The 23,883-nt window shown below is 50.7% G+C and overlaps 2 non-coding genes across 2 annotated transcripts; one reads left to right on the forward strand and one right to left on the reverse strand.

Annotated features, from left to right (window-relative positions):
- Positions 1-2,367: 2,367 nt before the first annotated feature.
- Positions 2,368-2,476, forward strand: LOC144711560 (small nucleolar RNA R71). Its single transcript, XR_013583609.1, has one exon. It is a non-coding gene; the product is annotated as a small nucleolar RNA R71 (small nucleolar RNA).
- A 20,244-nt stretch (positions 2,477-22,720) lies between these two features.
- On the reverse strand, positions 22,721-22,829 carry LOC144711556 (small nucleolar RNA R71). The gene has a single exon (XR_013583606.1). It is a non-coding gene; the product is annotated as a small nucleolar RNA R71 (small nucleolar RNA).
- Positions 22,830-23,883: the final 1,054 nt, after the last annotated feature.

Genomic DNA, 23,883 nt, shown 5'->3' on the forward strand with positions numbered 1-23,883 from the left:
CCATCTAGAAAACAGAAATATTGTTGCCCCGACAGTTTTTCTAGTATTTGATCCATGAAGGGTAGTGGGTAATGATCTTTCTTGGTCGCTTTGTTTAATTTCCTATAGTCAATGCACACCCTCCATCCCGTGGTTAATCTCTTCTGCACCTCCTCCCCTTTTTCATTCACTTCTACTATCACTCCAGACTTCTTTGGAACCATGTGTACGGGACTCACCCACCTACTATCGGAGATAGCGTATATAATTCCTGCATTTAACCACTTTAAAATCTCTTTCTCAAGGACTTCTCTCATGTAAGGGTTGAGCCTTCTTTGATGCTCTCTACAAGGTCTAGATTCCTCTTCCAAAAATATCCTATGTTCACATATTGAAGATGGAATTCCTCTAATATCATCAAACGTCCAACCTATGGCATTCTTATGCTCTCTAAGTACCTTGAGCAAGTCTCCTTCCTGTTTAGGAGTTAGTGATGAAGAAATGATTACAGGTAGGGTTTTCTTCTCATCTAGATATGCATATTTGAGGGATGAGGGTAAAGGTTTTAGTTCTAGGCCTACCTCCACTGAAGGGGAGTCCATGATCTCTTCATCTAGCTCTCTACCCTCTACATGTGAGACATATTCCTTTATCACTTCCTCCTCTCCTTCATCTTCTGTACACAGTTTTAATTCTTCATTTCTTCCTAAGGGGCACTTCATCATTTTTGATATGTCAATTTGAACTCTCTCTTTTCCAATCTTAAATTCTACTGTCCCCTTCTCCCAATCCATAATTGTTTTCGCCGTGACTAAGAATGGTCTTCCTAAGATTATAGGAGCTAAACTAATGTTCCCCGATATCTTCACATCAGTCACTATAAAATCTACATGTATTTCACAGTTCTCTACAGTGATCATGACATCAGTTAACCTTCCCTCAGGTTGCCTAACAGTTCCATCAGCTAGGAGTAGGTCCATATGTATTTCCTCCAACTCTCCAAACCCACACTCCTCGTATAAGGCTGTTGGAATGATACTTATGCTTGCTCCCGTATCTAATAAAACTTTAGAAAATGTGTTTCCTCCTATTTCACATGTAATGAAAGGGGCTCCGGGATCTCTCATTTTGATAGGGATGACATTCAAAATGCTAGAGGCATTCTCAGAAAGTTTAACTACTTCCCTAGGCTTCCTAGTGGTGCAAGCATCCTTAAGGTATTTCTTTAGGGAGGGTGCACACCTAAGCATGTCTTCTACAGTAACAGTCATGGTGGCTCTTTTAAAATTCTCGAATAACCTATGTTCATAATCAAGGACAGGTTTTTTTCTATTCAAAGCTAAAGGGTAAGGAACATCTTGCCCACTTGTAGAAGGTAGAGGTTCTTCCGCGTAGGGAAGATCCTCTCTTTCTTCCTCTCTTGGCTCATTCCCCTTCCTAGAATTCTCTCCAGAATTCTGATAAGGGTCCTGAAGTTCCTTTCCATTTCTCAACTTTGAGATTGCCAGAACTTCAGGATCTTCTCCATTCATCTCATCATGAGTGGAGTGTTGCACATGATGTAAGTTGCATGGGTTAATTACAGGTTTCGTGGGAAATTTATAAGATGTGCAAGGGAGTTCTGTAATTATACCTTGGTGTTCAGAAGGTGCAGGCCTAAAGCTCTCCAACAGCTTCCTCATTTGTTACTGGGATTCCAACATCTGCTTCGTCTGAAATTCCATCATGACCTGGATCCGCATCTCCATCTCCGCTCGCAACTTTTGGTTTTGCTTCTCTATCATATCTGAAATGACGGGGGTGAATGTAGAAAAATCAGGCTGGTTGTGAGAGGGAACCTGATACTGCTGCTGGGGCCTAGACTGGAACTGCTGTCTTTGTTGGCATGGAGGTTGAGCTGCCGGCTTACTCCCTTGGTGGAAGGTCTCTCCATTTGGAAAATTCGGCCTCTTTTGCCCTGCCCATGGTTGCTGCGGTTGGTTAAAGGCTTTCACCTCTTCTTCCATGGCTTGGCAGGCTCCGTCTTCATGTTCCCTGCTGAAACAGAGAGAGCAAATTTTGGCCTTAATGATGGGGGAGTTACCTAAGAAAACGTTCTTCAAGGGGGAGGTGAGCTCCTCCAATTTCTGGTTGGTTTCTCTTAAACCCGCTTGCAGCTCGCCCTCCTTAGCATTAACTTGCAGAACTCCTGCTCTCTTGGGCTGCAGGTTCCTCCCATTCTGACTTGCTCCAATCTCCTGCAGGTCAGTTTCTGCAACTCTCTCCAAAATATCAAACACTTCATCCTCATATGCGGTATTGAAAGTTCCCCCGGAGGCTAAGTTAACCTTATTTTTCATGAAATCTGATAAAGATTCATAGAAAATTTGGGCTAACTGACAGTGTTCAATTCCATGATGGGGACATTTCCTCAGCAAGTCATTGAACCTCTCCCATGACTCACTAAAAGCCTCACCTTCATGGGGATGAAAGTTATGAATTTCTCTTCGGTAAAAATTAGTTTTAGAGAGAGGGTAAAATTTCTGCATAAATTCTCCCTGCATCTCTTCCCAAGAGTTGAACGTGATTCCTAGATTGCGATACCATGAAAATGCTTTATCTTTTAAGGTAAGAGGAAAATACTTCATTTTCAAAATTTCTGTAGATAGTCCAGGAACGTTTTGGGAAGAACATCTATAATGAAAATCATCAAGGAATTCTAAAGGATTCTGTGCAGGTAGTCCGTTAAATTCAGGTAAGGAATTAATCAAAGCATTATCATATCTGAATAAAATACCTTCACCTATGTTCAGGTTGACATCGATTTGTCGCAGGCTTCCCGACGGTGTCGACCTGTCCAGCATTGTTCTCCTTCTCTCATTCTGCTGATGTCTCTCTTCTGCCATTGTTTCCTGCTGAATTTTAGGTTCCGTAACTGTAGATTCTGGAGTTGCATCGTGCGCAACGTTCTCTGTAGATCTTTCACCAGCCCTTGAACGAGTCACTACCATAGAACTTCAGCAGAGAATTAGAAAGACAATAAGCTGAGGATTTCAAGTCCTACAGCTTTAGGAGAAGGAATTATAGATAACTGAAAACATAGAAACAAAAATTCTACTGTAATACCGTGCTCCCTAGGAACGGCGCCAGTTGATAATCTCAGCTTTGGGGTGTTTTTACGGGGTATTTATCAGTCTAATCGTGTGAGGACTGAGCTTATCTAACACAATTTATAACCTCACAGCCTTAGGGCAAGTGGGGTGTCGATCCATAGGGAGCAGGTAAATTCAGAGTATTTTTCTTTTTTTTAATTCGAAGTATATTAAAACTCAGACTGCTAAGTTCAGTTCTATAATTCAGTTAAATTGTTATCAGTTAGTTTCTACAAGTAAACTTTATACAATTTAACTGAGTAGGTCAATCAACAGAGAATTTATCTGCTGACAGTGTATCTTTGCCCCTTGGGGCAAATAAGCAAGCACCCTACGTGCAGGTAGGCCTGAACGCATGCTCTTACTTGCGCACAGGCTTGCAAGTTGCCACCCAGCGCAAGCGAGCGCTGCTCGCAGCATCTCTGTGCGCTTGTGAGCCTGCTGTAGCGCGCTGCTTGCGGCGAGCTCGCCGCGAGCTGTTATGCGCGCGCGAAGCTCTGCAGCTTGCTGCTGGCGCGGCGGCGAGCCTGTTGCACGCAGCGCTACTACGTGCGGCGTTGTTCCCCGCGGCTTGGATTGCTGGCAACCTAGGCTGTTGCCTGGGTTGCTAGCTGCTTGGAAGTTCTACAGGGATGGATTTCACAATCTGATGTGGAGAACGATGGAATTTTTGCTAGAACAGAATGGAAAACGATTCAATCAACTATGAGATTCGAAATCAAGCATAACCAGAGGAACAACAGAAATTGGAAATGCTGAAGACACAGCTTGTGATCTTCAGCCCAACTCTGATTGTCTTAGAAGGGAGAAGAAGATTGCACTAAAACTGAAATGCTCACGCCTCCTTGTGTCACTCCTTCCGGGCAAGGCGACGATCGTCGTGCTCCAGCTACTCCTCAGCTTGCTTCTCTCCCAGCTCCAATGCTCATCAGCCTTGGAGGGTCTGTAGAAATCCTTACTCTCCAAGCCCTAGCTTCCTTGAGAGAAATTCTGGACAACCTCAAAATGAACTCTCAAGAGAGTATTTATAGATTTCTCTTAACACATGCCCCGGGGGCATTTTCGGAATTTTCTTCTTCTTGAATTTTCGCCAACTCCTCTTGATTCTTGTCGTCCTCCTTTGGTTGTCTTAACCTGTTTCTGAACTTACTAACCAAAAAATGTCAAATATAATCCACTTGATTCGAAGAATCAAGTGGGGTTAGTAATTTTATAAAATAATGCTTATGCATGACAACTCACATGAATTAACTAAATATTCTTGATGCTTTGATACTTAAAAGTCTAAATATTTGATGACTTATTGAGAGTCATCAGGCCGTCAAACGCCCCTCATCACTTAGTCGTCTAGGTGGTCTCGTGGGTCATTGGGAGTTTGATTTTGGGATCATTCTCTTCTTACTGATTGGCGTGGCTTGCACCATTAGCCGTCGTCACCTCTATTGCTCATTCGCTGTCTTCTCTCGTCACTTGCATTTTCATACAAACCATTAATCCACTCATCAAGCATTTGTGGCTAAATACGAGCTGATCGATCCCGGCCAATCGTATTACATCACCAAGCCAAGGCATCGGTACGTACGCCCGGATTCAAATATTCCGGGTAATGGACACCGTATTGCTATCTTTATGTTTTTCCATCACTTGTCATTGTTTTGTCTTCGTCGTTTTGTTTTCCGTTAGTCGTCATTTTAAACTCGTCAGGTCCATGTGTAAGGCGAGGGCACAACCCTTTGGTTCCCCTCTTCCTTACCTCTCGTCAGTCCCTTCCTCTTTATTGTTCTTTCCCCTTGGTCCTAAGTCCTAGGGTTTCCCTTTATGATTTAGTCCTAGGTTTCTTGTCCTTTTTGGTGTAAGCAGGTCACCCCACTTTCCCCTATATAAGGGAAGAGGGATGCCCTAAACCAAGGTACGATGATATTTTGAAGAAGTAAATTTTCCCCTCGTTGGATTTTGAGTGATATTGATCGTGTGCAAGAAGCCCTAGGGTTACAGCCTGAAGAAGAAGACTGTAGAAGGAGGGGAAGAAGCAAAAGAGGAGAGCTGGTCGCAGGTAGGGTGCCAGTGAATGCGAACGTTCCCCCCCTGCGTGGGCGTGCACCCGCCCGCTCGCCTTGGCGTCGCCCGCGTCGCGGCTCGCACAAGTCCCCCTCGCGATCGTACGCCGACCGCACAACCGCGCGTGGTTGCTTCCCCACCCGATCGTACGCCGACCGCACCTTGGCACTACCGACCTTCGTTGCACCCTCCTCGGTGTTCCCAAGATGCTTCCGCAGACGTGAGGTATCCCTGAGCCTCACCAGCTGCCCGTGTTCCCCACCCGGTGATCTCGCTACACCCCACCATTGGTTCAGCAGGCTCTGTGTGCACACTATGGCTCTGCCAGGACGACTCACGATGTTCTTTAGGTGAGAAATCCATCGACGCAACTAGCCCTGCCCTTTGGTTGGATTCTCGGACAGCTCCGGCGTCTCCTCAGGTCGACCAAGCCGTCAACCGCTATGCATCCCTGCATGTGGTTTGCGTTGGGAAACAACACGTTGGTGCTCCATACGAAGTGCTCGCCACCCGCTTGTTGACCTGGTCGTGCGCCAGGTCCACCGAGTTGCCTGACACCATCCCGCCTGTACGAGCCGTTGTCTCAGGAGCAATCCCGCGGCCACGGGTGTACGACTGTGGGGCGCGCGACCGATCTCTTTACGATCGTCTCGACCCTGCGAGCCGTTCCTCTCCGCGCCCCCGTGCTCGAGGAAGTGCCTGCTCCATCACTTGTCGGCGGATATAACCACCAGGTGGCTGAGACGCATCGCCCGGGCGTCCTACGCCCAACACTCGGAGCTCCGAACCACCGCCTCGCAACACTCCTGTCCCTTGACCGATGTCCACCATCCTCCTGGACCCTCGGCCGACTGCGCCGTCCCAGCACGGATATTGTGCCTGGTGAGCTACTTAAACGCTAGGCAAATCCCTCGTTCGCACACAAGGTATGTCGTCCCCCACCATTCGTCTCTAATTTCTTGTAGTGCATTGTCTTTTGCCTCCTCCGCGCTCGGGTTAGCCGTAGGTGAGCGGGACAGGCGAGTGACTACGACGCACTACTGAGAGTCCATCCCCGGTTCAGGATGAGTCAGTCTGCCGTCGCGTGCGGCCAACCTCTGGTGGGAAATTCCCACTCGGCGACCTAATGATGGGGGACCATCAAGCCTTAAGGAAATATCTTCCTTGTTTTTTTGTTGTTTTGTTTCGTGGTTTGTTTCCTGTTTTATGTTTTGTCTTTTCACCTTCCATAACTAACATGGACCCTCCCTATAAAGAGAAGGGAACCCCTTGTATTAAGGAAGAAGGAGAAAGACTCAAAAATGTGATTTGTTTAGCCATTTTCCTGATTTTTTAGTGTTTTTTTAGTTTTCAACTTATTTAGAAAATACCACTGCAAAGTTAGGAGAGAGATAGAGAACCCTAAAGTTTGCCGAAAACCGTCACCGACATCGCCGGAAACCGCAACCCTCGCCGGAGTTCCGTTGCCGGCTCCTCATGCCTCTCAGCACCGCCAGTGAACGCCGAGGGCCACCTACGGCCGCCAGGGTCGCCAGCGACCGCCAAGGGTTTGCCAGCCGCCGCCCAGGGCCGCACGTGGCCACCGAGGGCTGCACGCGGCCGCCCAGGGCCGCACGCGACCACCGAGGACCGCCACTGATCGCCGAGGGCCGCCTCCAGCCGCCCACGGTCGCCAGCGACCGCCAAGGGCCGCCAGCAACCCCCTAGCATCGCACGCGACTGCCGAGGGCTGCCAGCAACCGCCCACGGCCGCGAACGACTGCCAGCAGCCGCCCACGGCCGCAAGCAGCTGCCCACGGCCGCCAGTGACAGCCCACGGCCGCCAGCGACCGCCAGTAGCCGCCCATGGCCGCCAGCGACCACCCACGGCTGCCAGCGACCGCCAGCAGCCGCCCACGGCTGCCAGCGACCGCCCACGGCCGCCAGTGACCGCCAACAGCCGCCCACGGCTTCCAGCGATGGCCCACGGCCGCCAGCGACCGCCACCAGCCGCACACGGCCGCCAGCGACCGCCCACGGCATGTAGTGACCGTCATGACGCCACGCATCCGCGGCCGCTACCCACAGCGCCAGCAGCCACTCTCGGCCGCCAACAGCCACCTAGGCTGCCACGGCCGCTCGCGCCAATGCGGATCGGGCTGCCAGAACTGACCGTGGCGTAGGCCAACCGCGCCGCCAGCCTGCTCGCGCCGCAATGCCGCATCGGGACGCAATCAGATCACCGCCCGCAACCGCCTTGGCCATCCGCCATTCTCTCAAGGCGCTTGTCACATCCTACGGCCCCATAGCCTCCCTTTGACGCCTCGCACTTGTCGCGGCGCGCCGCCATCTCAGCATCCTATCTCAGCTGATCGTGGTACCGCCGCCCCACGGTGTCGCCACGCTCCACTGCGCCAAGAAAATTCCCGAGCCTATTATTCCCGTACGCTCTCGACTTCCCCATCGGGCGTTATATTATTTCTTTCAGTGCCTCGAACGCTTTCCACCGGGCCGTTAGATTAGTGATAGATAGGATTCACGCTCGGAGGGCTAGGATTTCCTCTGAGACGTCCTTGGTTGGGACCGACGAGTGTGTGTGCTAAAGCGGCAGTAGCCGAGCTCGCACCGTCGGCCTTCAACCCGATATCCGGATCATGGGGAGCCTAGTGGCATTCCCAGGTCCTGCTTGTCGTGGCCTAGTGGGTGTTGGCGCTTGTCGACATCGAATTCATACCTCCCATCGATTTTATTATTGCATTATCCTTAACATGACATCATCTTTATTCATCTTTGCTCTATGATATGACCGCATTAGCCCCTCCTTTGGTGTAACACGAGTCGTTCGGTCCGAGATCCCGATCGTATTACATCACCTAGCAGCCTCGTCCGCCCGGACGAGGGTCGGAAGGTTCCCTCCTGTCCCCGGGCGACCCCGTAGACCTCGGTCATCGGCCTCTCTGTGCTTGTCGGCATCTGCATATAATACACCCCTACCCGAACATCATCATTCTAGCTCGTCTTCGTAGGGTTCCTGTGCCCGACAAATCCCGACATTCATCGCGTACCGCCTCTCCTCCGACACCAAGTGTGACCCTCGGTGATGGCGGGACCTCGTCTCGGACGTGGTCCTACATCAACTTGGTATCAGAGCAGCCTGTGGTTGCTCATACCGCGCCTCTGACGCCGCATTCCACATCACTAGTTACATTTGCATGCATCGCATCTCATCGTTTTCGAACGCATCTAGGATTCCCTAGGGATGGCCATAGAGACGGGATCGAACCGGAGAGCTCAATGCGGAGGTTCTACCTTCCCGCGACGGTCCGAACCGTCGCCGCAGGACGACGAATGGGCATACTTTCGCACCATGGCCGCCCGGATGGAGCACATGGAGCGGATGCTCGAGCGCCCCCGATCCCCCGTACGCGGACTAGGACCGGCATTGCCCGTGCGAGGACCACGATGCGATCCGCCTTGGGTCGACCGATACGCACCACGATGGAGGAGCCCCTACGACGATATTGAAGATGCATACGAGGCGTACGATGGACGTTATGACGACGTCCCCTACCACGGTCGTCTAGACCGAGACCCGTGGTGGGACCCGTATGACGCTTGCGCCAGGGATAGACCCCCTCCGCGGGACAACTACGCTCGCGAGTACTTGACCGACCGTACGGCCCGAGCGGACCACTACTTCTGACGCCGAGATCGCGACCTGGACGCCGACCACCCGGCGCGCCGAGACAAACCCGTCCGGCCTCGCGATCGCCCGTAGGTAGCAGACATACCTGCCCACCGTGACAACCTCTACCGGCCACCACATCGCCGGTACGAGCGGGATGACCTTGCCCCCCGTCACCCGCCACGCGTGATGCCTGAGGTTCGCGCCCCTCGCGACGGTAGTCCCCGCCCTCGGGACGGCAGTGCCCGGGAGCTGACCCCGCCTCGACGACGCGTCAACCCGCGTCCAGAGGAGGATGACTAGGAGTGACGATGGGAGGACCACCGCGCCCGCATCCAGAGGAGCGTGCGTGATGACGTCACGGTCTTCGAGGGTTCACGCAAGCCCAAGGAGTTCATCGAATGGGAGTCAAACATGAACTCCTACTTTCGGTGGTACCGCATGGATGACGATCTATGCGTAGAGTACGCGGAGACGAGACTGGGCAGACAGGCCAAGATATTTTGGGAGAACGAATGCGTCGCCGCCGAACGACGAGGACGACCCATCACATCCTGGGTTGACATGGCACAGAAGCTACGGAGCAAATATGTATCTTGTCAGTATCAGATGTCATTGTTCCTCACGTGGCCCGACCTAAATAAGGTCGACTCTTTGTGATGGAATATATCGAGGCATTCGAGGAGTGCCGTATGCGGTGCCGATTCGTGTAGGACCCGCGAGTCGTCATTGGACTGTTCGCCCACGGGCTTCGGACAGCCCAGCGCAACGAGGTTCTCAAGTGCAACCCGGTTGAGGTGGACGAGGCGTACCACCTAGTCGAGCACATGGAGCCTCCGAGTGATGAGGCGACCCCTCCCAGCGCGACCACCGCGCCTCGAGCCACACCAGTCCGACCCTACCCTACGCGGATACTACGCCTACGACCATACGGGCTACTCCGATTGCCGGGGGGCAAGGAACCGCCCCCGCCACTTCTGTGGGTTTCAACCCTCCTGCTCGGGTCGTCACGAACAACACTCCGACCCGGAGCATCACCATCAGTCAGGCACACCTCATGTGCCATGGAAAAGGGCACAGGGCTAGTCAGTGCCAATCGTCCGCGCTGCTCATCGACATGGGGGACGTTGATCCCGGCTATACAGAGGACGTGGACGAGACTTTGGACAACCACTATCACGTAGTTCGCCATCGAGTACGAGGAACCCGACGGACAGATCGGTTACATTCAGATCACGATTCCTCGCACACCCCCGACACCGGCCCCACGAGTTATGGACCAATCGCTAGCCAACATAGCCGTTGACCTGCCCAGTGCTAGCAGGACGCGACCACCACCACGAGTTGCACCCCCTGTTCGGACCACCCCCGTGACGTCCCGGCCGGACCCTATGGCGAACGCATCGCTTCGCACCTCGATCTTTTACACCTATGTCAAGATCAACGACAAAATGTGTAAATTGATCGTCGACAGCGGCAACTGCATCAATGCCATATCAGATGCCATGATCCTCCGACTCGGGCTGACCCCGATTCCCCACCCGACTCCCTACGACGTGTCGTGGATTGATGCTTCATCGCTCCCGGTGAAGAGTCAGTGCCGCGTACCGTTGAAGGTGAGCGCCTACGACGAGAGCGTCCTCTGTGACGTGCTTCCCATGAAAGTGAGAAGCATCATCTTGGGCCGTCCCTGGCTTTATGACCACGATGTCATTCTAGCCAGAAGGACGAACACGTGTTTGTTCTTACACTAGGGACGACGGGTCATTTGGCACCCGTACACGGTGAAACTAGCGAACAAGCCGGCCCCGACCAAGCCCATAGGGCTTATGGTTGTTCGAGGCCCCTTGTTCACCCGAGACTTGGATCGCGAGGGCGACGACACGCTCCTATGCCTCGCCGTCACCCTCAACGTCTCCGCCAATCCACCTATAGAGCCCCGAGCCCGGGAGGTCGAGGCCATTTTAGCGGAGTTTGGAGACGTGTTCCCCGAGGAACTACCTGGCGAGCTACCACCGATTCATAGCATCCAGCACGCGATCGACCTCGTGCCCGGTGCCTCACTGTCGAACTTACCACATTATCGCATTGAGCCGTAGAGGTACGAGGAGCTGCTACGATAGGTCCACGAATTACTCGCGAAGGGTCACATCCACGAGAGCCTCAGCCCTTGCGCCGTACCGGCACTACTAGCTCCGAAGAAGGACGGTACGTGGAGCATGTGCTGTGACAGTCGCGCCATCAACAAGATAATGGTACAATACCGTTTCCCCATTCTGCGCGTCCAGGACCTCTTCGACATGATGGCCGGAGCCACTATCTTCTCGAAGATAGATCTACACAGTGGCTACCACCATGTACGGATTCCTCCCGGAGACGAATGGAAGACCGCCTTTAAGATAAAGGACGGCTTATACGAGTGGCGAGTCATGCCCTTCGGCCTCTCCAACGCACCGAGTACCTTCCAGCGCCTCATGAATGAGGTACTGCGCACCTTTATCGGGAGGTTCATCATCGTCTACTTCGACGACATACTCATATACAGCCAGTCGAGGGAGGAACACCTCGACCATCTTCGGAAGGTCTGCACCATCCTCCGGCGTGAGCAGTTATACGCACACCCGAAGAAGTGTAGCTTCCTCACATCGGAAGTAGCCTTCCTCGAGTTCATCGTATCCGCCCAGGGTGGTTCCGCGGACCCGAACAAGGTTCGGGCCATCACATCATGGCCGTCACCGGCCAGCCTTCATGACGTTTGGAGCTTTATCGGTCTCGCCACCTTCTACCGACGATTCGTGCAGAACTTTAGTTCTATCACGGCTCCTATCACCGACTGCCTCAAGGTGGAGCCGTTCACGTGGACCCCCGCCGCCGAGCGAGCTTTCCAACACGTGAAGCTCTTGATGATGCAGGCGCCTGTCCTCCGCCTACCGGATTTCGGGAAGGTGTTCGAGGTTACCTGTGACGCCTCGGGCGTGTGGATCGGTGGTGTCCTCAGCCAGGAGGGTCACATCGTTGAGTTCTTCAGCAAAAAGCTGAACGACGTGAGATTACGCTACTCGACGTACGACAAGGATTTCTACGCCGTCGTTCAGGCACTACGTCACTAGCGACACTACCTCCTCTCGAAGGAGTTTGTGTTATTCTCGGATCACGAGGTGCTCAAGTACCTACACTCCCAGCAGAAGTTGAGCGACCGAGACGCGCGATGGATTGAGTACCTACAGGACTACTCCTTTGTCATCAAGCACAAGAAGGGCAAGGACAACGTTGTCGTCGATGCACTTAGTCGACGAGCACACGTGCTCAACATCATGAGGGTGAAAGTCTTTGGCTTTGAGACCATCAAGGAACGATACGACAGCTGCCCCGACTTCGGGCCGATCATCGCGCAAGTTCGACAGGGACCGTCCCGCCACTACCAGGACTATGTCATCACGGACGACTACCTGTTCTACCAGAACAGACTCTGCGTGCCCCGCACGTCACTGCGCGACTTCCTCACGTGGGAATGTCATGTCGGTGGTCTTAGCGGACACTTCGGACGCGACAAGACCATCTCCGCCGTAGAGTACCGATTCTACTGGCCGTCGCTGAAACGCGACGTCGGCAACATCGTTGCCCAGTGCCGCGTATGCGCCTTGGCCAAACAGGTCAAGAAGAGCACCGAGTTATACACCCCGCTACCGACGCCCAAGCGTCCGTGGGATGACGTTAGCATGGATTTTGTTCTAGGACTTTCCCGGACCGCACGACGACACGACTCCGTCATGGTCGTCGTTGACAGGTTCTCGAAGATGGCACACTTCATGCCCTACGCGAAGACGTCGAAAGCCACGAAGGTCGCACAATTATTCTTTCAAGAAATTGTGCGCCTTCATGGACTACCATCTTTGATCGTGTCCGATCGAGACGTCCGCTTCACGAGCTATTTCTGGAAGACCTTGTGAAGTCTCCTCGGCACACGGCTCAAGTTCTCGACTGCCTACCATCCGCAGACCGATGGTCAGACGGAGGTCGTCAATCATAGCTTGGGCAACCTACTATGCTCTTTAGTGGGCGAAAACCTCGCGACATGGTATTTGATCATCCCTCGCGCCGCGTTTGCCTACAACTCCTCGGTGAACCGCACCACCGAGTTGAGCCCATTCGAGATCATCTATGGCCAAGGCCCTCGTCGCCCACTAGACTTAGCACCTATTGACCCGCATGTTAGGGTATCCGAGGAAGGCATTGCATTCGCCCAGCATATTTCTGCATCGCATCAGCATATTCATGATAGGATCACGAGCCAAAATGCATTGTACAAGCAGTCTGCCGACTTGCACCGCCGACCCCGAGTCTTCGATGTGGGAGGCCTAGTGATGGTTAGGCTTAGACCGGAGAGATACTCTCCCGGGATGGCTACGAAGCTACATGCCTGTAGTGCCGGCCCGTTCTCGATCCTCCGAAGGGTGGGCGAAAATGCCTACGTCGTCGAGATTCCTCCTACGTGGGGAATAAGCTCCACGTTCAACGTGGCGGATCTGGCTCCGTACCGAACCCCTTCTCACCCTCACACCCCGGCCTCTCTAGACCCATTCAGTGTGAATGAGCTTGCCGCGACAACTCCCTCGTTTGTTTCACCCAATTGGCACGAGGCAATCGACTGTGTACCACAGGAGATAATTGACTATGCAGGGAATGAGGTCGCGAGGAGTTTCTTGGTATGATGGCGTGGATTTCAGAGGAGGATCTCCACCGCCTTTGACCGGATCTACTCCAGCCGCTACCCTTCGACGCGCCTAACTCGCCGGAGTCCAGTTCTTCCGACCCCGGGAGGATTAATGGCGCGGCCCCGGACATGCCATCAAAGTCATCACCGTCCTCCCCGACAGCACCTGCTCCAGCACCAGATACATCTTCGAAGACGTCACTACCGCCCTCGACAGCGCTGGCCGTCCACGTTCAGCTCGCCCAGCAAGCCAAGGTATCGGTACGTACGCCCGGATTCAAGTATTCCGGGTAATTGATAAACTCAATTTTGGGGTGATTTTTTACTAGTTATTTAGCAGAAATGTAGTGTGAGGATTGAGCTTATTCAACAATAATTTTTACCTCACAGCCCTAGGGCAAGTAAGGATCGATCCACGAGGAGCAAGGAATACAATAGAGAAGAATTTGGTGTTCAATTGGTATGTTCAGGTCTCTCTCTATGTTCACTTTAATCCAGCAATGAATTTGTCTTCAGAGTTGTCAATGGGTTCCCTCCAAAGTGTGTAATTGCTCTTCAGCAAATAAGGATTCCCCTCTTAATATTGCTCAGGTAAGATAGTCTCTTAGGTTGTTTATTTCACTCGCAGGTTCACACCTGTGAAGAAAACAAAACAACGAACACCTTGTGTGCGTGCACACAAGGTCGTTCTGCCCAAGAGAGGGACTGCCATGGGATGAGCCTGCGCACAGCTATCGCCGCACGCGGAAGCAACTTGCGTGCAAGAGCTGTGCGCTGCGCCTCTACAGCACCTATCGTGCGCGGGAGGCTGCCTACGGGCGACCGGCCTGCGCACGACCTGCCCGCGCGTGGACGCTGCCCAGGCAGTTGTCTGCGCACGGGTTGAGGCTGCGCGTAGATATCGCCGCACGCGGAAGGGACCTCCGCACGGGTGCTGCGCGCGGTGCCTCCGCAGCAGCTGCCGTGCGCGGGAGTCCGCGTGCAGGCGACCTGCCTATGCGCGACCTGCCAGCGCGCGGACGCTACTCAGGCGGTCGTCTGCGCGCGGGTTGCCCGCGTGCAGGTCCTGGTGGGTGGCAGATGGTGCGCAGCCTGGCCATCAGCTGGGTGGCTTCGCCTGTGGGTTGCTGGCGACCTAGGCGAGAGCCTGGGTCGCTGGCTGCTCCACTGGATGTTGCTCAAGGATGCATATTCAAAGAATCAAGAGATAACAGTAGATTTTTAAGATAAACTAGAGGAAGACAGTTTCGACAAACCTAAACTTTGCAAATCAAATCAAAACAAAACAATCTTCAGTTGAAAAACATTGGAAGATCTGGTGATTCTTCCAACCCAACCAAAACTATCTGAAAAGGAGAGGGATTACAGGGCTGAAGCTTGAGATTTCCCTACGCCGGGTGTCACGTCCTTGCGGCGAGGCGGAGGTCTTCAATCCAAGCTATCTTCAGTCTGATCTTCCTCTTCAACTCCAAAAGCTCATCAGCTCCTGGAGGGTGCAGAAATCCGTCTTCTCCAAGCCCTAGTTCCCTTAGAGAAAATTCTGACCCCCTAAAATGAACTCTCAAGAGAGTATTTATAGGTTTCTCTTAACTCATGCCCGGGGGCATTTTCATAATTTTCCTTCTTTGAATTTTTGCCCGCTCCACTTGATCCTCGTCTTCTTCCTTGATCGTCTTAACCTGTCTCTGAAAGTTTACTAACCATAAAATGTTAAATATAATCCACTTGATTCAAAGAATCAAGTGGGGTTAGTACTTTCATAAAATGATGCATATGCATGATACTCACATGAATTAACACGATAATTTTAAGGAATTAACACTCAAAAGATTAAATATTTGATGACATGTTTGAGAGTCATCAGTAATGGACACCGTATTGCTATCTTTATGTTTTTGCATCACTTGTCGTTGTTTTGTCTTCGTCATTTTGTTTTCCGTCAGTCGTCATTTTAAACTCTTCAGGTCCACGTGTAAGGCGAGGGCAAAACCCTTTGGCTCCCCTCTTCCTTACCTCTCGTCAGTCCCTTCCTCTTTGTTGTTCTTTCCCCTTGGTCCTATGTCATAGGGTTTCCCTTTATGATTTAGTACTGGGTTTCTTGTCCTTTTTGGTGTAAGCAGGTCACCCCACTTCTCCCTATATAAGGGAAGAGGGATGCCCTAAACCAAGTTATGATGTTATTTTGAAGAAGTAAATTTTCCCCTCGTTGGGTTTTGAGTGATATTGATCGTGTGTAAGAAGCCCTAGGGTTATAGCCTGAAGAAGAAGACTGTAGAAGGAGGGGAAGAAGCAGAAGAGGAGAGCTGGTTGCAGGTAGGGTGCTGGTGAACATGAACGTTCCCCCCCTGCGCTGGCGTGCACCCGCCCGCGCGCCTCGGCGCCGCCTGCGCCGTGGCTCGCGCAAGTCCCCCTTGCACCTTGGCACTACCGACCTTCGTTGCACCCTCCTCGGTGTTCCCAAGGTGCTTCCGCAGACGTGAGGTATCCCTGAGCCTCACCGGCCGCCTATGTTCCCCACCCGGTGATCTCGCTGCACTTTGTCGTTGGTTCACCAGGCTCCGTGTGCACACTGCCGCTCTGCCAGGACGACTCGCGATGTTCTTCAGGTGCGAAATCCCTCGACGCAACTAGCCCTGCCCTGTGGTTGGATTCTCGGACAGCTCCGGCGTCTCCTCAGGTCGACCAAGCCGTCAACCGTTGTGCATCCCTGCATGTGGTTTGCGTTGGGAACCAACGCGTTGGTGCTCCCTACGAAGTGCTCGCCACCCGCTTGTTGACCTGGTCGTGCGCCAGGTCCACCGAGTTGCCTGACACCATCCCGCCTACACGAGCCGTCCCCTTAGGAGCAATCCCACGGCCACGGGTGTACGATTGTGGGGCGCGCGACCGATCTCTTTACGGTCGTCCCGACCCCACGAGCCATTCTTCTCTGCGCCCCCGTGCTCGAGGAAGTGCCTGCTCCATCACTTGTCTGCGGATATAACCACCAGGTGGCCGAGCCGCATCGCCCGGGCATCCTACGCCCAACACTCAGAGCTCCGAACTACCGCATCGCAATACTCCTGTCCCTTGACCGACATCCACCATCCTCTTGGACCCTCGGCCGACTGCGCCGTCCCAGCACGGATATTGCGCATGATGAGCTACTTAAACGCCAGGCAAATCCCTCGTTCGCCCACAAGGTATGCCGTCCCCCACCATTCGTCTCTTATTTCTTGCAGTGCATTGTCTTTTGCCTCCTCCGCGCTCGAGTTAGCCGTAGGTGAGCAGGACAGGCAAGTGACTAGGACGCACTACTGAGAGTCCATCCTGGTTCAGGACGAGTCAGTCCGGTGTCGCGTTCGGGCAACCTCCGGTGGGAAATTCCTGTTCGGCGACCTAGCAGCCTCGTCCGCCCAGACGAGGGTCGGAAGGTTTCCTCCCATCCCCGGGTGACCCCGTCGACCCCGGTCATCGGCCTCTCTGTGCTTGTCGGCAGCTGCACGTAATACACCCCTACCCAAACATCATCATTCTAGCTCGTCTTCGTAGGGTTCCCGTGCCCGACAAATCCTGACATTCGTCACGTACCGCCTCTCCTCCGACACTGAGTACGACCCTCGGTGATGGCGGGACCTCGTCTCGGACGTGGTCCTGCATCACCTAGGTTGAGACAAATCGTCGGGAGGATGATCCCGACGTGGGGGACGGTCGTAATCCGCCATGTATCTCAGCGCCGCTCGGAATGGTGCTGGGGCCTCCTCGTATGGGTCAGGTGCGTGAGTTGGCGCAGCCCTATCGTGCGGCGGATAGGCGGAGCTGTCACCATAAGTGGCGACATCCGGTCGTCGGGCAATAGTGCGGTGCATTTCGCACCGGAATGCGGTTGGGGTTGTGGACCCCATCATCGGGATATGTTGGATAGTCATATTGCCGAGAACTCCGGTTCTCGTGAGGGTAGTAGTTCCTATCCGGAGGATAGGAACGCTCATCGTAATAACGCGGTGCTGGCCGCTCTTCCCGAGGAGGAGATCTTTGTCGATTGCCAAAGTCGTACTCCCAGTCTTCAGCCCGGCGGTGGTGAGGCGACGGCGCCTCGGGATCTCGCGGTCGGTATGGTGGGATAGGAGGCTCCTGCATTGGAGCCTTGCCCGGACGCTGGGGGACCTCGATGGCCGAGGGGTGTTCATAGGGTTTGACCACGGATGCCCTACGAGTAGGGACGGCAATAGATGATCACCGGTCTATGGATGCTCGGTGTGCCGGTGGTGCCGCTTCAGCTGGAGGCCTTGGAACCCGTGTGGCAGGTTCCCTATGTGGAGGAGGAGGTAAAGGCACCTCTTCGTTCTCCATAGGTTCTGCGTGCAGTCGTTCGCCTAATGGATCCTCTAGTAGAGCATCACCTACGATGAGATCACGATCATGATCGTCGTCGCGTTCAAGATAGTCGGTATCCCAACACTGGGCTCGCGTACGAACCATCCTATGATCAACCATCCACAACCTTAAATTTCTAGGGGTATGCACGTGATGGATGATATGATATGACGTGTATAATGCGGATGATTTTCAAAATATGACGTGCGTAATTTGATAAAATTTCTGATGATATGCTACCGACCGTGTTAAGCTAAAGCTAACACAACTGGCTCTGATACCAATATGATGTAATACTACCTGCCGGGATCGGTCAGCTCTTATTACGCCACAGGAATTGATGAGTAGGTTCGTGATTTTAATGGATGTATGCCGATAAATAATGCTGTCGAATGAGCAATTAATCGGCCATTTAAAAATATGGGAAGAAGATCCACGTCAATCAATGGGAAGATATTGATCTTAGATCAAACTCCCAATGACCCGCTGGACCGACTAGACGACTAAGCGGTGAGGGGCGTTTGACGGCCCTAGGGTGTTCGGCATTTAAGTCAACAATTACCCTTTAAACCTCAAGTAAAATCCTGACAGTCGATGAGGTGGGTATCCTATCAAGAGTTGTAAACTCGACAGAGAACGTGATAGCAGAAGACGAGACTAGAACAGGTGATAATACTTGAATTAAGGGAGAGGAGACGAGTAGGTACCTGGTGTCGATAGTCCACGGCACAAGTCGCTCCCAAATCAATGACGAAGCTTGGATCGGCGACGCGTGGCTGGACGGGCGTCCCCTTGGCGGGCGGACACGGGTGGATGCAGAGGTGTGGGCAAGCTCGCGATTGCTGGTGGGCGCAGGGCGCGCGGGTGCAGCCGGGTGCAGGCGGCGTGAGCGGGAGCGTTCAGGACGTGGGCGCACAGGCGCGGGCGGCACGTGTGCGTGGGTGGCGAGCAGGCGCAGACGGCGCACAGGCGTGAGCGGCGCGCGTGCGCGGATGGCGCGGAGCGAAACAGCGCGCAGGTGCGGCGCGCGTGGCGCGACAACTCACGCGCGCGATTCGTGGCGAGCAGTGCGTTGGCGCTAGCGCGCGCAGACGCGGTGGCTCGCGGGCGCGGATGGCTCGCGGGTGCGGGCGAGAGCGGCTCATGGGTGCGGGCGGCTCGCGGGCGCGAGCGGTGCGTGGGCTTGTCGGCGGGCGCGCAGGCGCATAAACGCTGGCGAGAGCGGAGGTCGGTGGCGGTGCAGGGCGACGGTGGCGGAGTGATGACTCTAAAATATGTCATCAAATAATCAAGTTCTTAAGTTTAAATTCATTACAATTATCTTGTGAATTCATGCTAAGTTCATGCATATGTATTGTTTTATGAAATCACTAACCCCACTTGATTCTTTGAATCAAGTGGAATATATTTAACATTTTATTGCTAGTGAACATTCAGAAACAGGTTAAGAAGATCAAGGAAGAGAGGAGGATCAAGAGAAGTGGGCAAAAATTCGAAGTGGCAAAAATTACGAAAATGCCCCTGGGCATGACTTAAGAGAAAACCTATAAATACTCTCTTGAGAGAGGAGTTTAGGTTGTCCAGAATTTCTCTCAAGAAAGCTAGGGCTTGGAGAGAAAGGATTTCTGCAGACCCTCCAAGGCTGATGAGCATTGGAGCTGGGAGAGAAGCAAGCCGAGGAGTAGCTGGAGCACGACGATCGCCGCCTTGCCCGGAAGGAGTGACACAAGGAGGCGTGAGCGTTTCGGTTTTGGTACAATCTTCTTCTCCCTTCTAAGACAATCAGGGTTGGGCTGAAGATCACTGATAACACCCTAATTTCGGTCTTTATTTCATGTTATTAGCATGATTTATGCATTTAAAAGGCTTAAATTGGGGTTGTTATCATATATTTACACAAAAATAATGCTTCCAAGTAATTTCTGATTTTTCCCTAATTTTCTGTTAATTATATGAATTTTTAAGGATTTATTGAAGCTCGAAATAATTATTTTTGGATGAAAATGGCACATTAAAAAGTTTATTTCGACATTTATCAACATGGGAATTAATCAGGGAATTTTCTAGAATTTTCTAGAATTTTTTTACGAATTTTTAGGAATTTTCTGGGATTTATTTCAAGAAGAAATGCATTTATTCTATGAAAAAAGGGCATATTTATAAGAGAAAAAATGTATTTATGCAATTTCTAGACTTTTAGGGCCTTTTGCAACGTTCGTTGCAAAAGACCCAAACAGCTCTCGGTCGCCACGGCAGGCGAAAGATCCTATTTAAAATCATTCAGGTTTTATTGCAGTTTTTAATATATATTTTTAATGTTTTAGGAGAAATCGAGGAGAGAGAGTGCGCTAAGTATATACGCAATTACTTTTGGGCAAGGCCCAAAAGCAATTCCAGGCTTTTTAAGGACTTTTCTGCAAAAAGGAGGATTCAAAATGCGCCAGCCAATGAGAGAGCGACACGTCATTGCGTGTTTAAAAACGAAACTAATAAATAAATCAATTTTAAATCCAATGGATTAAATGTGTTTAAAATGGATTTATTAATAACTTTTGATCCTGAAGTCCGATTGAGATGATTTTTTATGGATTTGTTCGTCTTGATCTCCTCTTTCTATCTGTACGGTTAGATCATTCAGATCTAGCCTACATTGATAGATAAATATTAAGTACTAAATGGGGGTAAAATGGTGATTTTTACCCTATAACCTAAGTATAAAAGCTAAATTTCGAGAGGGGGAGCTCATTCTGGAGGGTGCTTCATCACAGCTGCAAGACAGAGAGGAGTCCCAGCCTGGATCAACAGTTTTGGTATTTTTTTCTTTCATTGTATTCAAACTTTTGTGCATTTTGAATGAAATAGGTTAAGTTGTTTGTTTCTTCATCTCCATTCTAGTCTGAACTTCTAAATCGCTTGGCTTGAGCGGCATGTACAAGCCCTGATTAGGATTGAGAGGAGAAATTGAGGAATTTTACGTGGGCATTCAATTGCATTACAAAAGAAAATTATAAAAAATTTAGTTTTAATTTTTAGAAGTCTCAATTTACCCCATTTTAGTTCTGAATTATCAATCTGAAAAATCAACCCAACTCATTTTAAGAACCCTCTTTCAACCTCTCTAAATGATTTCTTGGATCCTTTAATTAGGATCAAATAAGGAAATTTAGAGCTCTTAATTCTTCTAATCTTCCCATCTCTCCTACCCCTCTCTAATTCTCACCTAATTAGGGTGACTTGATCCTCATTGAAGATCAAATTCACTCTAATTAGGATCTAAAACACCAAAAATTAAATCAAATTGAAATTCCTACTTGCCTCCCTTGGACGACACTCATACTTATCACTATACATATTAAGTAGAGTTTTATAAATTTTATTGCATAAGCCAAAAATTCACAATGACAAGGGCTAAAAATTTGCGTAATTTTCACTCCTATTTTCGGCTTATCAATCACAAGCTGTGTCTTCAGCATTTCCAATTTCTGTTGTTCCTTTGGTTACGTTTGATTTCGAATCCCATAGTTGATTGAATCGTTTTCCATTCTGTTTAGCAAAAGTTTCATTGTTCTCGCATCCGCTCGTGAAATCCTTCCCTACAGAATTTCCAACTGCTAGCAACCCAGGCCTCAGCCTAGGCAGCAGCGCCCGCGCGCAGGCTCGCCCGCGCGCAGCAGCACCGCGAGCAGGCTCACCCGCGCGCAGGCGTTCGCGCGTGCACAAACACCTGCAGGGTGTTTGCTCAATTGCCTCACAGGGCGTAAGCGAACCGTCAACAAAGAAAATTTCTCTGCTGACGGTTCTGCTCAATTGAGTTTTGCCAAGATATCTCCGTAAAACTTAACTGAAGATAATTTGACTGAAGAATTAGCTGAATCAATACTTTTAAGGAATTCTCTGCAAATTATTCTGAAGAAAATTTCTACAGAGATTAACACTTGGAATTAGAGAACTGAATAGACTGATTTAATAGAAAAGAATTTTCTGCTGTTTTCTCTGCTTCCTTTGGATCGACCCATGCTTCCCAAAGGCTGTGAGGCTATAAATTTCGTTGCATAAGCTCAATCCTCACACGAATTCAACTGACAAATAACCAGTAAAAAACACCCTAAAATTGAGTTTATCAACTGGCGCCGTTGCCGGGGAGCACGGTATTACAGTAGAAAATTTTATTTTCTCTGAATCTACAGTTATCTCTCTAAACCTACAGTCATTTTTGTGAATCTACTGTCATTTCTCTAAATCTACAGTAATTTTTGTTGATTTTTCTAGAGCTGCAGGACTTGACAATCCTCAGCTCATTGTTATTCTAACCGTTTGCTGTAGATTTATGGTAGTAACACGCTCAGGAGCTGGTGAAACGTCTGCAGAGAAAGACATTAGAGACGCCACTCCGGATTCTATAGTGACAGAACCAGAAATTCAGCAGAGAAATATGGCTGAAGAGATGCACCAGCAAAATGAGAGGACGAGGACTATGTTGGATAGGTCCACACTGCTGAAGTTTACGCCAAACCGATGTAAATCTGAACATCGGTGACGGTATTTCCTTTCGATATGACAATGCATTAATTCATTCCTTACCTGAATTTAATGGACTGCCTGCTCAAAACCCATTAGAATTCCTTGATGATTTCCACATTAGGTGTTCATCTCAAAACGTTCCAGGGATATCTACAGAAATTTTAAAAATGAAATATTTTCCTCTAACCTTAAAAGATAAAGCATTTTCCCGGTACCGCAATTTAGGAATCACTTTTAATTCATGGGAAGAGATGTAGGGAAAATTTCTGCAGAAATTTTACCCTCTCTCCAAAACTAACTTTTATAGAAGGGAAATTCACAACTTCCATCATCATGATGGTGAGGCGTTTAGTGAATCATGGGAGAGGTTCAATGATCTGTTGAGGAAGTGCCCTCACCATGGAATTGAACAATGTCAACTAGCTCAGATATTTTATGAGTCTCTCTCTGATTTTATGAAAAACAAGGTAAACCTCACCACGGGTGGAACGTTTTATACTGCATATGAGGATTAAGTTTTTGATATTTTGGAGAGAGTTGCAGAAACTGATTTGCAGGAGATTGGAGCCAATCAGAATGGGAGGAATGTGCAGCCCAAGAGAGCAGGAGTTCTGCAGGTCAACGCCAAGGAGGGAAAGCTACAAGCGGGCCTAAGGGAGACCAACCAGAAATTGGAGGAGCTCACCTCTACCTTGAAGAATGTCTTCCTAGGTAACTCTCCCATCATTAAAGCTAAGATCTGCTCTCTCTGTTTTAGCAGGGAACATGAAGATGGAGCTTGCCAAGCCATGGAAGAAGAGGTGAAGGCTTTCAACCAGCCGTAACAACCGTGGGCGGGTCAAAAGCGGTCAAATTTCCAAAACGGAGAGGCCTTCCACCAAGGAAACAAGCCGGCAGCTCAACCCCCGTTCCAGCAGAGACAACAATTCCAGCACAGGCCTCCACAACAGTATCAGGTTTCATCTCAAACTCAACCTGATTTCTCTACATTAACTCCCGTCATTTCAGATATGATCGAAAAGCAAAATCAAAAGTTGCGGGCGGAAATGGAGATGCGGATGCAAGTGATGATGGAGTTTCAAACGAAGCAAATGCTGGATGCTCAAGAGCAGATGAGGAAGATGCTAGAAAGCCTCAGACCTGTCCAACCTGAACACCAAGGTATACCGTTAGATTCTCCTTGCACATCTTATAAACTTCCCATGAAACCGTCCATCAATCCATGCAACTTGCATCATGTGCAGCATTCCATTCATGATGAGACGAATAGAGATGATCCTGAGGTTCTAGCCATCTCAAAATTGAGAAATGGGAAAGAACTTCAGGATCCCTATCGGACTTCTATAGAGAATTCTAAGAAGGGAACCGAACCACAAGAGGAAGAAGGAGAGGACCCCCCCTACGTGGAGGAGCCTCTATCTTCTACGAGTGGGCAGCATGTTCCCTACCCTTCCGCTTTA

The sequence above is a fragment of the Wolffia australiana genome, chromosome 13, assembly GCF_029677425.1.
Source record: "Wolffia australiana isolate 7733 chromosome 13, ASM2967742v1".
Lineage (NCBI taxonomy): Eukaryota > Viridiplantae > Streptophyta > Magnoliopsida > Alismatales > Araceae > Wolffia > Wolffia australiana.